The following is a 16,312-nucleotide window of genomic DNA, read 5'->3' on the forward strand; positions in this document are numbered from 1 at the left end:
GAAGTTTCTACGACAATGCTTTCTATGAAATCTTTCATGGTGGGGGAGTGACCTCCTCAAAAACATATTTTCTATGTGGAAATAAACTATGCTGAACAAAATGGCTATCTCAAATATTTGATTGGATATGTTTTGGGGAATGATGGGCGTGGGGGTGTGGCTAGTTGTCCTCCAATCACTTTCGACTATTAGACAGGGCACTATCCACTCCAATTTCCAATCAAATGAGCCCTTTTCGAAGTTTCTATGACAACTCCTTCGATTCAAAGGGCCTTGGTCTATGACCAAGAAAAAAAATAACACATTGTGCCAACATTGTTCTTTACTTAGGCAGCGCCTTGCGCTGCCTGTGATATTGAAAGATTGGCTTAATAGAGGGCAATCTTTGAAGATGACCAGGGCAGGTTCTTGGCTTAGGATTTGTAGGGAGACTGTCACTGTCCCATTCTTATCAGCGGATAAACTGAAAGTCAGTCAGCATTGTAATTACAGTTTGAATTCACACCAAAAGATCTATTACAAATTATTAAATACAAAGGGTAAAATTATATTATTCAAATTAGTTATCTTTACAGCATTTCCCAGTAGTTGCACAGACTGTTTTTTGGCCCAGCAAGGAGCATCAGCAGATCCTAAAATACATCTTAGTAAAAATACTTTAAAGTATTCCATGCAAGCATCCTTTATAAAATCACGTTGTCTCTCAATTTTTTTACAATACACTAAAATGTGGCGTACATCATTGTATACATTACAAACATCATAAAGTGGGGAATCTACATAGCCCCATCTGAATAATACATTTCTAGAACGGACAAGACCTGTTCCCAGCCTGAAAATTGTAACAGCTATGTTATATATTGGGTGAATCAAATCTAAAGGTGGGGGTTTGAAATCATATAGATTTAAAATGGGGTTTTGGGACTGGTGGGTAAGTTTATCACTATCTATTTTAGCTAAGCACTTTTTAAAAACATTTAGATACTCTTCAACAGTATAGCAGCAACGGATCCTACAGCCAGAGGCTGCACCTGTCTTAGCTAAGGTAGCCTATCTGCTTGGTCATTCCCAGGTATACCAACATGGGCTGGAATCCAAGTCATCATAATATTGTAGCCTAGCAACTCCAGCTCCTGCACAATAGTCTCTATGTACAAGGCCCTTTTTCGGGTAGGGAAATGACCAGTGCATAAATAATTTAACCCTGAGAGAGACTCAGAACAGATTAAATAAGGGCCTACAGGCAAAGCATTTCTAATATAATCAATGGCCTTCATTATTGCAGCTAACTCAATTGAAAAAATTTACAATTTTTTCTTTATTTTAAAACTACAAGCAACATTTAGTTTTGGTATGGTAAAAGCACACCCTGAGTCAGTATCAGTCTTAGAGCCATCAGCAAATTTTTTGTATGTCCAGTCTATTGTTGGGCCCATCTAAACCAAAGGTTTCTTATTTCTAATCTACGTTCATCAAGTTTATTACCTATTGGTGTCATAACCCTAAATAATCTAGTTAAGCTCTTAGATCCCTGACTACTAATATCTTCAAAATTTTTCGCCTCTTGCAGGGGGAGGGCACATTGGATTATGTTTTTTATCATTCGGTTGAATGGGGGTTCTGTTCCTGGGGTGAAACGGATGTCCAAATTATGGGAGTCAATGATTTTGTCTTTGATAAGATCCGGTGGTTTTATCATTTTCTTCAAAAAATATTGTGCTTCCAGCTTCATTTTCCTTGTTTCTGGGCGAGTTAATCCAAGTTCTAGGTATATTGCAGGGATGGGTGTAGACTTCAGACAGCCAAGAATCCTCCTTAGTACATTGTGCAGGGCTGAATCCAATGTTGCTAGCAAAGGTCTTTTTGCCTCCTTGTAGAGTGAACAGCCATAGTCAAGTTTTCTTATGATAACTGCTTTCACCAGTTGACTAGCAATCTAAAAAGGAGCACCCCTTTTATTTATACACATTGCATTTATAAGGTTTGCCCTATTTTTGAGGGAGCCAACAAGGTAATTTATATGGTGGTTCCAAGATAATTTCCTGTCCAGCACCAGGCCAAGGTAACAAAACCTCTCAACATAGGGTATAATTATTGAACAGATTGATACCCTAGGTGGGGCAATATCCTTCTTCTTACTAAAGAGCATTAGGGTAGATTTTGCTGGGAAAAAATCCATGTTATCATCACTTGCCCACATTTCCAGGTGATCAAGGCCTTTCTGAATACAGGATTTCAAGGTAATTTGATAACTTGAAGTTGAAGCAAGTGCAATGTCATCTGCATAAATATACAACTTACATCCTAATACATTATCAAAATTTATATCACTACAATAAACTAGGAACAGCAGGGGGCTAAGCACACTGCCTTGTAGGAGGCCTAAATTAGGTCTAGGCCAAACATCAGACTTAAGATTCCCTATATTAATTTCTATTTTCCTGTGTACAATGTAATCCCTAATCCAGCAAACAATATTCTTTGAGATATTAAAGTTAGCTAGCTTTGAAATCAGCTTACCAATATCAACTCTGTCAAAAGCTCCTTTCATGTCTAAAAAGGTTACTAATGTGTCCTTACCATGTTTGAAGCCCATTTTTATTTGATGTTCCATCCTAAAAAGGGCATCCACTGTACTCCTTTGAGGTAAGAACCCAAAAGTTTCAGGTTGAAGATGACTGAGGAGATTTGGGAGGATCTTGGCCTTCAAAACATGTTCCATTAGCTTGCATAGGCAAGATGTAAGTGAGATAGGTCTATAGAATGTCACATCTTTAGGGCATTTCCATGGTTTTAGAATTGGAGTTATTGAAGCCCTTTTCCACTGATCAGGTACTCTTCCAGTTTCAAGTGATTTATTGAATAATGCTGTTACAGCAATCAGTAGTTTCTGATTGCTTCAACATTTTTCAACATAAGATTGCGCATCCTGTCTGGGCCTGTTGCCCCTGATTTTAGCGTTTCTATCTTGCTTTCTATTTCTTTTGGTGAAATAGTGCAAACATCATATTGTCCTTTGGTTCTTCGAGGCATATTCTGAGAATTTATATTAGGGAGGTGGCAATTTGGATCATCTGGCAAAAGATGATTTAGGAATAGGTCCAATTTATCTTTGTTATTAGTCAAGCGACGTCCATTATGAATCAGAATTGGAGGGATTGTCAAACCCTTCTTTTTCCCTGCATATATATGAAATACTTCCACAAGGGTGGCCCATCCTAATTTAGTCTCATTTTGGAGAATTTTTCTTAAAAGTGCTTGTCTTATTCATTTCTATTCTGTTTGTCAGTGAAGGGTTTCTCTGGAACCTGTTCCTAGATTTTTTCCTTTTCTATGTGTGCCTTTTGGCATTTAGCATTCCATCCTGGGAGTTTTTATTATTTTTCTTATGTTTCTTATATCCAAATATTTTTTCTCCACCACTTAGCATAATATCTTCAATAAGTGTTGCAAGTTGGTTAACATTCATACATGCAATGTTAACTACATCTTCCAAGGACCTATCTACCTCATTTCTCCAATTTGACCATAGATCCTCTTTAAAATTCAACCATTTCGTTTCTTGCTGCTGATTTTCTTGCCTTTGGAGGACATTGAGGGTTACTAAAATGGGGAAGTGGTCTCAAGAGTAAATATCTGGTATTTGCAGGTCAAAGGATATACATAGGTTTGGGGAAGCTAGGGTAAGGTCTATGGTTGAAGTATTTCCATTTCAACTGTTTAATCTAGTTCCTAAGTCCTTTGGGTTTAATGGGCATATATTGAAGGCAGGGTTGGTTATAATATTTGTTAGGTCATTTGATCTTGAATCTGAGATAGGCCTAGATTCTGAGTCCCACATTTGGTTATGTAGATTAAAATCTCCAGCAATAAAAACATTTCAAGTATTATTAACAAGGCACTTTTTAAATTAGGTTACATCAAAACCATCTGTTGCTTTATTATAATGGTTAATAAGCTGCATCCAATCATTATATGTAGTTTTAACCTTAATTGCCCCAACTCCATTTCTACCTTTAATCTCTGGTTCAATGACATAAGCAATGTTTTCTTTTATAAGTGTAATAAGCCAATCCCCATGGCCCTCCTGTCTGTCCCATTTTGCAACATTATAGCCTTTAAATTTTGGACTTAACTTATCCGGGGTTAGAAAAGTTTCTTGCAGGGCTACAATATCAGGGTTGGTCCTTATAATTAAATGTCTAAGCTCAAGTACTTTTAAATATCATAATCTTCTTGTATTTAGTTGTAGAATCTTCATTTAGTTTCTGTTTTTTGTGATGTTTCTTCTTTCCTTGGTCTAGGCACAAAATCTTCATGGTCTGCCCTAATTTTTCTGACACTTCTTTTAGGTTCTTCTTGATCACCTTCTAATTCTGACTCTTCTTTCCCTCTTAGTTGTTGCATCATGTTTTTTAGTAAGTCTCTACCTTCAGAGTTTCTATGTTTCTTGTGCATAATTATTGAACATAAAGATGTGACCAGCTTTGTTAGCTTGTTGACTGATTCAGATAATCGTTTTATTTCTTCTGCCTGTTGGTTGCACGAGTCAGAATGGGTATGCCCCTCATGCATAACAATGTTATTTGGATCAGATTTCTCCACTATCCCATCAGCAGTCACTTGGCTATATGATAAAGTAATATTTGTGCATAACTTATTAGCATTTTCTTTGTAATGCTGGATGTTCCTTTAGACAATTTGAGCATCTTTTCTTGGGAGCTACCTTATTTCTTTCAGGGCAATTTTTGAAGTTATGTTTTTCTGGGCAAACCAGGCAGGTTTCTATTCCCCAGCAATTTGCAGCAACATGGCCAAATTTTTGGCATTTCAAATATTGCCTTGGGTTAGGGATATATTTTTTAACATAAATAAGGGCTCCCCAAAACTGACATTTTTTTAGGGAAGCTTATCTCATTTTTAGAGCAAATTAAAATCATATACATCATATCAAAGTTTTTTTCATTGAAGACTTAAGCATCCTCAACATTTGGTTGGCTGTTTATTTCTTCTAGCATATCAATTGTACTTCCAAGTGCTCTTGGAAGGAAGCATAGTCCTCTTCTCCTTAAGAGGGAGCCTTGGGGATTTGACTTGGCTCTCTTTTCAAAAGCTAATTCCATACTGTTTGCCTTTAATCCCTTCAGATCCATAATCTTTGCAGTTATTTTTTCATCTTTTGGATGATCTCAACTGCTCCACTATGGGTCAAAAGAGGTCTTATATAACCAAAATCTCTGCTTGCATGTTGGCATATAAGCATCCCTATAAAACCTATACAAGCCCTAGTGAGTGGGCCCCTATCTGAATTCATTGACTTGCACCATGTCAAAATTGAACATTTTGGAGACGCCATGTCAAAAATCAACCCAAGTCAACAAGTCAACCCAAATAAAAACCCTTCCCAAATACAGAAGGGAAAATTTGCCAGGTCACTCTATAATGCAAACAAAATACACAAAGCTACGCTAAATCAAATGGGAGCTCTAATCGCGCTAGAAAATAAAGCAACAGACATCCACCATGAAAAAATTTAAAAACATAGACCAAACACAAAAGAAGGCTATTACAAGCCTAAGGAAAATTAATGAGGACAGAGTGGGCTAAGTGGGCTATTAACCACAGTGGGTATCACAATAAGATGGTCTAGGCCTACTGCCTGGTCTACGGCCTGGTCTAGGCCTACTGGTATTTCTGGCACAATAGGCTACATCGACAATGGTAAAATTCTACTTCAGTTACTTTTGGCTATCTTGGAAAGGGGTTGGGTTAGGAAAATGAAACTTTCAGGGATGGGTCTACATGCTAAGTTATGTCCCAGGAAAGTGTTTTGAAGTACCTACCTCCACTCCTCCCCCCTCTATATAATGCAAATTATTACACATTACTAATTGTTTTGGCTCACATTTCATCCTATATTACTATCATAATTATAAATCACTGCTTACCTTATACAACTTCAGCTTTGAACCTTGTTCATTAAAATATATTCCAAAATCCTATTTCCATTATTAACCATCTAATTTTCTTCCCCTGCTGACATTGGTTATGGTACAATGAAACCGGGTATGTTATGTCACAACTTTGCTTATCATAACCCCTTATAGTCAGTGATCCAGGGACTGTTATCTTTCAAGTGGGGCTCACATTCGCTGCAGTTGGTTTGAGGGTGGATTCTAGGGTATTCGGGGGCGCTGATAACGAATATTGGGGTGCACAAGTTTGCACGCGTGTAGAACATGGTCATTTTAGCCTATAAAGTCAAATTTGGCCTATAACGACGTCATACCGCTCTTGATTTTATTTACACGGTAAAATAAACTTAAAACTTTATAAACTTGACATATTATGAATCCTAAGAACAAGTACTTTCACTTGGTGTTTTTATTTTTTCCCCACAACGCTCATTTTTTTTTTTTTTTTTTTTTTTTTTTTTTAACCCTTTTTTTATTTTTAAAATAAGGCTCCTAAATATAATTTTTCTTACTTTTTTCAATTTTTCTGATATTTTTGTTTACATAAGTGTATTTTTTTTATGATTTATTTGAATTCTGCTCGTTATTACGAGTCATACCAAGTACCTCTTTTTAAAAAAAATCTTAATCCTTGAGCAAATATTTATTTGTTCCAAATGGCGTCATAGCTTTCAGAAATTAGCCTACGATGGCCAAGTTTTTTTTTCTTTTTAGCTGTTAAAAAAATGAAAACGAATCAAACTGCTCATCATTCGAACCGTCCGAATGTCCTTCACACCTTGTTAATAAAAAAAAATTCGATACTTGAATCTGCAAGAATATATAAGTGTTTGAACAATAGAATCTCCCCCCCCCCCAACAAAAAAATTCTGAATAGTGGCGTTTTACTCGAAATATTTTCAATACAACCTATGGATTTTATCTCACCAAACGACACATTGCTCCTTTTTTAATCAATTCATGTATTTACATTGTATAGAACTAATATCTTTAACCAGGAAAAAAAAATAACAAAAGATGGCTCGTTATGCGATCGCCTGCGCGAATTTGGTATATTTTTTATGCTTTATTTGAATTCTGCTCGTCATTACGAGTCAAATCATGTGCCTCTTTTCCAAAAAATCTTTATCCTTGAGCTACTATTTATTTTTTCTGTAGTAGAAGATACAATCTGGCGTACGTAGGCTCATATACAAGCCTCAAGGTGGCGAAGCCGTGTGAACGTGTGGTGTCTGTGACTAAGGCTGATTTAAGATACTATTTTCTTTAAATCCCAACATAGCAGGGGTCAATGATCCAATCGGTTAGATTGGGTCAACGGCCACTGATGTAGTAAACGGTAGTCGTTATGATCTGCTGAAAGTAAGATTTAGACGACTGCATTAGCAGTTTAACATAAAAACAAATAAAAAATCAAGTAGTTCAAACTGAACATGAAACGGTGGCTCAAATCACTTTTTCTTCTTCATCTTCGTCTTGGGACTCGTTCTGATTCACATCGGGAAGTAGGCATTTTTGGGGGTCAGCTCCACACTTGCATTCATTGTCACAGAAACCTATTTTGGAGCATTTGCAGTGCGAGCCACACTTCGTCTTGTCACAGTTGCAAAAAAAAAGCGATGCTAGCCTATGCAGCATTGCAGAAACTAGGTCTGGCTTTAGTTCATGATCTTCAATTCTCCAGACCATATCGGTAGCCTAAGGTAAATCAATACCTTGTGGCTTTGGATCCAAATCAGTGACGGGAAAATCCACCTTTTCAAATGAAGCAGAAACAAGATATCAGTTGGTGGTAAACTCCGCAAATCCTCCGATCTTGAGTACAAAAGGGCTCGAAGATCATTCAGACTATTGAAGTTAGTCGCACTTCTGCCATACACTGTAACCACAAGCTGCTTAAAGACGTTGACTAAACCATCACTCTGCGCAGATGATGGCTTCTCCGCAAGGGCTCGAACTTCATCACCTAAAGACCCCAACAAAGTTTCCGAAGACTTCACAGCTCGAAAAAAGCGGACCTTTCCAATTCCATACAGAAAGCTTGTGGTGTCACATTCATTCAAGCTGTGGACAAGCGGCAAGGCGTTGCAAAATGTTACTCCTTGTTTTTGTGTTGCCGTATGCATAGGTATGCTCCTCATGGCAAGACGAGATATCGTCATCAACAGAGCTTCCATGAGGCGCACCGGTAACAGCTCTATGTCGACTCTCAAAACCTCCAGCAACATGAACCATGAGACTACGACTTGATGACAATACTGCAAGTGAGGCCAGATATGGCTGTAGCTCGTAATTCAGCAGCTGACAGAGGGACGAAGTTTATGTTGAATTTGCAAGACGCAGAGCTCGTTTAAGCAGCTTCCCCAAAATATTTTTGTGGCTCTTTCTTTTTTCCTTTTTTGGAAACAGAGGCGAAAGTTTGTACTATGCCAACGTTTACTTTTGTGGATGTCCTGTCGAGATATGAGCTCACGGCTTCGAAGCCAATGTCTGGGAAGTTCAGCAGCTTATTGGCTACAGTTTTTGGAGCTCTATCCCCTGTCATAAAGTTGTACACCTCTTTTATCGTCGTCTTGAATGGGTTTCTGAGCAACTCTACCAAGTCCATAACCCGATTTTTACCTTTTATTGTCAGATTCGTAAATGCAGTGGTATCTTCTTGATGCTTCATTGCCTCATCATCCATATTCAGTTTGGTTTCAGCGTTCTGGTGGCTGTTGTGAGAAATGGGAGAGAAGCCAGATATCAATCCCTGGCATTTTCATTCGTTTTCACACCAAAGATACCAGAAACTCTTTGATAACCTTTGATGTCGAGATTCACGGTCGACTCTAAAGCCAGATCACATGCAATGCCACAAAACGGCATGGTTGTTTTCCTAACAACAAAATTGTCACTCTTTGTGAACTTTTGGCGCTTTTTCAGGCAGGCGTAGCATTTCTTCTATGTAGTTAAGCGCAACTGCGGCGTATTTGTGGTTTCAGGGTGCAAAGAAAATCGGAATCATCTCTTTTGTGGCATTTAAGTGTGAACCCTAGTTCGCAGCTCTTTCAGCATAAAGATAGTCGTTTCCGGTACGGATAAGATCTAAATAGTTTATCCAGAGGCTATGATTCCTTATGGTAGATCTGAACTTGTTGTAGGGGAGAGTGGCATACGCAAGGATGGGGTATAAGATGGGACACAGTACTTATCTGCTATCTAGCACTCTTTAAAAAAATTCAATAAAGCCACCTAGTGTAGTTCATTCAATGGTGGACATGACAGTTCTATCATTTTGGTAAGTTGCTATTTTCATTTTTGAGAAAATCGACTTCAAAGTTTCGGCTATACCCCAAAAAAAATATTTGGGCAATAGTTTTTGCATTTTATTTTGTAATGTTTTGCAGAAACTGTGTTCGTAAGATAGCAAACGAAAGCTAAAACACAAGGCCATCTTGTGTGGCCATCTTGTGAAAAAACATTGAACAGTAAAAAAAATCGGACACAATTTGCAAGTAGAAGTCGCATGGTATATACCAGGACAAGGACAAGTGGTATGTAGTAGGACATGATATACCACATGTTGGAACCTTCAGTTCTTGTTTTTTTTAAGAAAAAAGTTCTTTCTTTTTCTCTTTTTTTGGTTCGTAATTATCCCCTTTCCTCTTTGTGGCAATCTTTAATTTTCTCTTAGTAGTGATAACACCATTTTCTTTTTCTTTTATTGCATATGCAGTTAAAGTCGCAAATTCTAACTGCGTAATTCTACGGGTAGGTCAATTTCGGTCGAAATTGACGGGGAGAGAAAAGGGTAATAAAGTTGATTCATTGGAGTTGATGTTACAACTGGTGAGGGATTGGATTGGCTGTAAATAGCAGGTTTACGGATAGAATCCACCCAAAGCCCATAGGCGGCTTGGCCATTCTAGGGTCAAGGTTTTGTAATTATCTTCAGTTCTTATATTGAGTTCAGAGAATAGGCCTACAGTAAGAGTTCTTTTCTCTCTCTCTCTTACATGAGCGTGACATGCTTGTGACTATGGTTGGAACCATCTCTGCCAGCAGGCAGTACCTTCCCCCTACCTTATATTCCCACACAAGAAATTTCAACCTCACATGCTGACTCGTGCTCCTGCTAACTCTGCTGAAGAAGCTTTGCCTTCCGGATGAGTAAACCAAGAACTGTTTCTGGAATATTTCAAACATTTCAAGACTTACTCACATGCTTCCCCTGAAAGCCCAAAGCTTCTGATAACGGACAACCACAAGTCCCACATTTGTTATGCAATTGTGCATTTTTTCAAATAGTCTGATATCATTTTGCTAACAATAGTAACTCACTGTAGCCACAGGTTGCAGCCATTGGTCATTTGCATATGTATTCCCTTCAAATGCCAATACAACAAGGCTGTGGACAACTGGATGCTATCCAACCCAGGGAAACTGTGAAGTTATACGAGATTGCATCTCTTGTTGGCCAAAGCCTCCCCATATCTTTCCCACCAAACTACATAATGAGGGGCTTCAAAAAGGCAGGGATATGGCCCTACAGCCCAGACATCCTTATAGAAAAGGATTTTCTAACCTCTGCTGTAACTGGCAGACCTTTGCCTGATGCTTTGGATTCAATTGAAACCGGAAACAACCTGGGCAAAACTCCCATTACAAAAGTGCCTGAACAATCCTCTAAACCCTTTTCAGTTACTTTGACACCAGAACAAGTTCAGCCATTTCCTAAAGCAAAGCCACGTGTACTGAGTGGCAAAGGCAGGAAGATAGGCTATACAAAGATACTTACTGACACACCTGTGAAAAGACAGATTGAAGAACAAGAAGCTAAAAGAAAAGATAAGAAAGCACAGGGTGGTAAGGCTAGAGGAAAAGTTGGGACTGTTGGAAGAACTGGAAAAGCAAAAAAAGACCAGACAATAAAAAAGCTATTTGTGGATTCAGAAGGATGTGATGATAAAAAAAAATGATTCTTGATGATGACAGTGATGACTCAATGAAACTAGGTGAATCAGAAGATGAAAGTGAGAAAGAGGAAGAGGTCTTTGACAGTGTCTCTACAGGAGATTTTGTTAAAGTTGTTTACGAAGGAGAGTATTTTCCTGTGTCTGTCCAAGAGAAAAACAAGAACAGTGTCAGAATGAGTGTCATGTGCATGGCCGGTCTAAGAAAGTGGAAGGGGCCGGATTAAGAAGACTCAATATTTCATCCAAGGGAAGACATATTGAAAAAGTTGTCGCCTCCTACCCCAGCACCCAGTACAGTTTCCAGAGCAGCGTCATACTTTTTGTAGGCAGACTGGTAGTCTAGTCTTGCGCCTAAGATATTTTTACTTTTGAAGTTGAATTTTTAATTTAGTTTTTATATGATGAATGGTCAAAGTGTTCTGCCAATACATGAATCGTTTTAATATGCCCCAGAGTAAACCACCTTGTGTCCCAAGATATACCACCCCTGGTACTTAGTGGGACAAATGGTATAAGCAGGGACACCCCTCTTTTTTTCTTCAAGCTATACAAGACAAATCTGGAAAAATCACAGTTTATGCTGCAGTTCTGGGGCTTTCTTTTGAGCCATAAACCATTTTTCTACTCCTATGTTAACCATAAATTTTGGAGGTTTTCCAAAATCCGTCCACTCTCTCCTACTTCGACAAAAGCGGAGCAATGCTGTCCAACGCATCTCCAGTCGGTTTACATGCTTCAGTTCAGAACTAGTTGTACCAACATGGTGTGCCTCACGCAAGACAACTGACACCCCCTAAGATCGTTGTTGCCAGAATCCTTACCTTTAGCTAGATCAGATAGATATCCCAAATCCTTTCAATTTGTTGTACTTTTCAGAACTTTATGCAATAGTCAGTGATCCAAGGCTCGCTATTGTTCAAAAAAAGAGAGGGGATGGCTCACATCAGCTACAGTTGGTTTGAGTATGGATGGCAGGGTAATCTAAGGTGTTTAAAACAAATATCAGGGTGCACAAGCTTGCACTAATGTAGAACTTGACGATTTTAGCCTATAAAGGAGAAATTAGCCTTTTATGGCTAAGTACTTTATGCAACTAAAACCCGATATGTAAGATGTTCTGTTTTTTTTTATTACTGTTGAAACCAAATTCGAACATTCGATTGCAGAACGATCCATCTGTTGTTTTTTTATTTTTTCTGGTTAAAAATATTAGTTTTACAGAATGTAAATAAACTATTTGATTAAAAAAAGAGTGATCTATCGTTTGGTGAGATAAAAATTACAGGTTGTGTTGAAAATATTTAGAGTAAAACGCCACTATTCAGAAAATGTTCTTTTTTTGGGGGGGGGGGGGGGGAAGAATTTTCTTGTTCAAACACTTATATATTCTTGCAGATTCAAGCCTTGACTCTGTTTTTAATAACAACATGTAAAGGACATTCGGACGGTTCGAATGATGTGCAGTTTGATTCGTTTTCATTTTATTTAACAGCAAAAAATTTTAAAAAAAAAATGGTCATTGTAGGCTGATTTCTGAAAGCTATGACGCTATTTAGAAAAAATAAATAGTTGCTCAAGAATTAATATTTTTTGGAAAAGAGGCACCAAGTTTGACACGTAATGACGAGCAGAATTCGAATCAAGCATAAAAAATATATACTTATGTAGGCAAAAATTTCAGAAAAACCAAAAAAACTAAGAAAAAGTATATTAAAAAACCCTTGTTTTCAAAATTAAATACGGGTTAACTAAAAATATAAAAGTTGTTGTAAAAAAATTAAAATACCAGGTGAAATTAATTTTTCTTAGAATTCAGAATATGTCAAGTTTATAAAGTTTTCAGTTTATTTCACCATGTAAAAAAAAATCAAGAGCAGTATGATGTTGTTATTGGCCAAATTTGACTTAATAGGCTAAAATTACCATGTTCTACACGCATGCAAACTTGTGCACCCCAATATTCGTTGTAAGCGCTTCCTATTACTCTAGAATCCACCCTCAGGCCAACTGCAGCCACCCCTTCCCTTTTTAGAATGATAGCAAGCCTTGGATCACTGACTATTAAGGGTAGCACGCAGAAGACAAAAGCGGTGTTGATAAGCCATTTAAACTTTATTAATCAGGGAAAGGATTTGACAAGAGATAGACCAGTAAAAAGATCCAAATCGTTTTTAGAGGACAAATTATGTCACGGGAAGATGTTTTTATTTTTATAGGTCCATGCGCTCATGAAGTTTCTGTTGAGCTTATTGAAATACTAGCACAGACTTCCTGTAGTTACGGACTCTCCATAAAATGTTTCAAAGCGTGAAGATGCACCTTAGCCAGGGGGAAGTTTTGGTTGGGGTGGATTTCTAAGGAGAATCTTCCTTTGGGATGGAAATTTCTGATGAGTGAATATTCTGGGGGAAATGTTACACTGGGGGTTTTGACAGAATTATTATACGAAATTCTTTTTAATTGTTTTATATTCTCTTTGCCAAATTTTATATGGATATGTTCCGGGGGAAATATCCGGGGGCTTTTTTCTCTGCGTTTTGTTTTCTGGGAAATAATTTCCACGGAAGGGAGCATTTCTGGGGTGACCGAGAAACCGATATATAGATTAAAGTCTTATTCCAGTGAAAAAATGTTAAGGAGAATATTTCAGGGTGAATTGTCCACAAGCAATTTTACAGAGAGGGGGGATTCTCAGCAAGGAAAGAATTGTCTGGAGGGAATTTGACAGGGGAAGGTGCACTTTACGTTGGATGAAATTTCCATGGAGTTTTCCATGAGGGGGAGGGGTATATTTCATAGAGGGTGAACCAGATTTACCAGCAATATTTGAAAAACCAACAGAAATTATGCCATATATGAAGGGTTACCCTTCCTCAATACCTTATTCTTTATGCTAAAGTTTGACGGTTTACTAAAATTGAAACACAGGGGCTGTTTAATTAGAATAGGAACCTTTTTTAAAAGTGCTAACAGCTTTAGCGTAAAGAGCAAGGTATTGAAGAGGAGCGACCCATCATATCCGAAATAAATCTGCCAAAACTAATACAACAATTGTTTTAATTTTTCATGCACTTTGAGCCAAAATCGAACCAGCATTAGTTGAAAAACGTTCAGAAATTAAATAAAAAACAACTTTTTTAATTAAAGTAAGGAGCGACATTAAAACTTAAAAACTAACAATAATTATTCCATACATGAAGGGGCTGTCCCCTCCTCAACCCCGCCCTCTTTATGCTATAGTAGCATCAACAGCAAGGCGTTAAGGAGGGAACAGTCGCTCTCATATACAGAATAATTGCTGTTCGTTTTAAGTTTTAATATTGCTCCTTACTTTCAGTTAAAAAAAAACTTGTTTTTATTGCTTGATCTCATAAACTTGACACTTTTGTCAACATATGAAGAACCGTGTATTAGGGTGGTCCTTAAGAGATGGAATTTTTTTTTTTACTCTTTTTTTTATGGGGCACGGTCTGAATTGATTCCATTCTGATTATAACTGAATAATAAACAAACATTTTAGCATTATTTTTAATTTCAGAGGTCCCTACAATAACTATTCGAATTGTGTAATATATAAAAAAAGGTATATTTATTTTTTAATCTTTTTTTATTTTGCACGGTCTGATTTTTTTTAATTCTTTTTATAAGTTAATAATAAACAAAAATATTCGAATTATTTTAAGTTAAATAGTTCACTACCATAACTAATAGAAATGTGTAAGCAAGCTTTGATAAAAAAAAACTGCACAATAATGCCATTTAATTAAATAATATCAAACATGACTGTTGAGTTGCAGTACACTAAACAGAAAATAAGTGATTTGCAATAGTGTCCAGCAATAGCAATAGCGTCCAGTTACTTCAATTGTCAAACTACACAGTTCACATATGGGCTTCAGACTGGTTCATCAGTGTCTTTTTGGTTCGATCACTGTAACGCTGTCGGTACTCCTTAACAACTAGCAACAGGAACTGTTTCTGTTCTTCAGATGTTGTGTGCAGTTTGTTATAGTCATCCATCAGTGCAACACCACGTTCAGCAATGTCATTGGTTACCCTCATGCTGTGCACTATATTTTTAACTGTCTGGTAGTCTTCGTCAACTGACCACAGATCAATGTTCTTACTTAGGAATGATGAAGGCAGTCCAGTAATGCTGAAGAATCTGTTGGTATTCTGCGTGACAAAGTTTTCTAACTTCTTCTCCCTGAGTGTCAACGGGTCCACTTTTATCCTCTTCAGAGGGTGCTCTGCTCCTGATGTTTGCAGAGCCGTAACCATATGATGTTTGGTGTCATTTGATACTTCGTCATCAAAGAAGGCGAGTGCCACCAATTCCTCTGATAAGTACCATAGGTGTCTTATTATTTTGCTCAAGGCATTTTTTTATATCGATTCTGATATTTTTCTGTAGCTGTAGATGTCCTTTAGAAGTTGGAGGTCAATGCGAGGGGCTGATGGTGCTGACGATACCTGAAACCTTGCTTTCACGTAGATGATCGCAGTGAATTGACAAATATCAGCAAGGGCCCTTCCTTGCATTTTCGTGAGTTTGAACTGACCTCTGAACATCCAGATCTTTAGCGCATAGATGGGCTTTGCCATCCACCTTGCTTGATGCAGCCCAGCTGGAGTTCTGAACGAGATTCCCTTAGAGGGCGTGCCACCGAGGACTATGATTGTCAAGTCCAAAAGCTCACGGTAATCATCACGGGGTTGATACAGTAGTGTCTGCATCTCAGCAAATGCAATGATATCTGTGATTACATGTGAAACAGCTGTAAACACACTCGTCTGATGAAGCTGTCTGAAAGTCTGCTCTTTTAATAAACTGCCAGGTTGTCTTAAACCAGTTGAAAATTGTTATCTCTGGGCCTTTTCTAGGACCAAGACAATCAAGAACCACTGCTTGCAAGACTATTTCTAAGATATGATGTCGACAAGCAAACCAAAGTATATTCTTGTTAAGTTCTTGTTCCAGAAGGATACAAGCACCATTTCTTGGACTAGAATTGACAGATATGGTGTCAAAACACATGTACTTAACAGTATCTTTAATGTTCCAAGCCACTGATGCTTTAAAAACTGCTGACGCAGAAGCTTGGCCAGTTCCCAAGGCTAGCTTTGGAACGCCACGAAGCTGATCTACACCTGCTCTGGAGACCAAAATTGGAAGGCGATCGACAATCTGTCTGCTGCAGATATAGTCTAGGAGTTTTCCATCCTAGTGAATAGTCAGAGGAACTGATGGTTTAAACTCCTGTCGTAGATTTTCGGCTATTGCCTGGCGCCGCTTCATTCTGTCTCTGCGAATTGAAGAGCGATTGACATTGTATTCAGCAGGATCATGACCAAGGTGTTGAGTCGGAACAAGAAGTA

The sequence above is a fragment of the Artemia sp. Qi Xiang Cuo genome, chromosome 18 (genome assembly GCF_049724085.1).
Source record: "Artemia sp. Qi Xiang Cuo chromosome 18, ASM4972408v1, whole genome shotgun sequence".
In the NCBI taxonomy this organism is placed as follows: Eukaryota; Metazoa; Arthropoda; class Branchiopoda; order Anostraca; family Artemiidae; genus Artemia; species Artemia sp. Qi Xiang Cuo.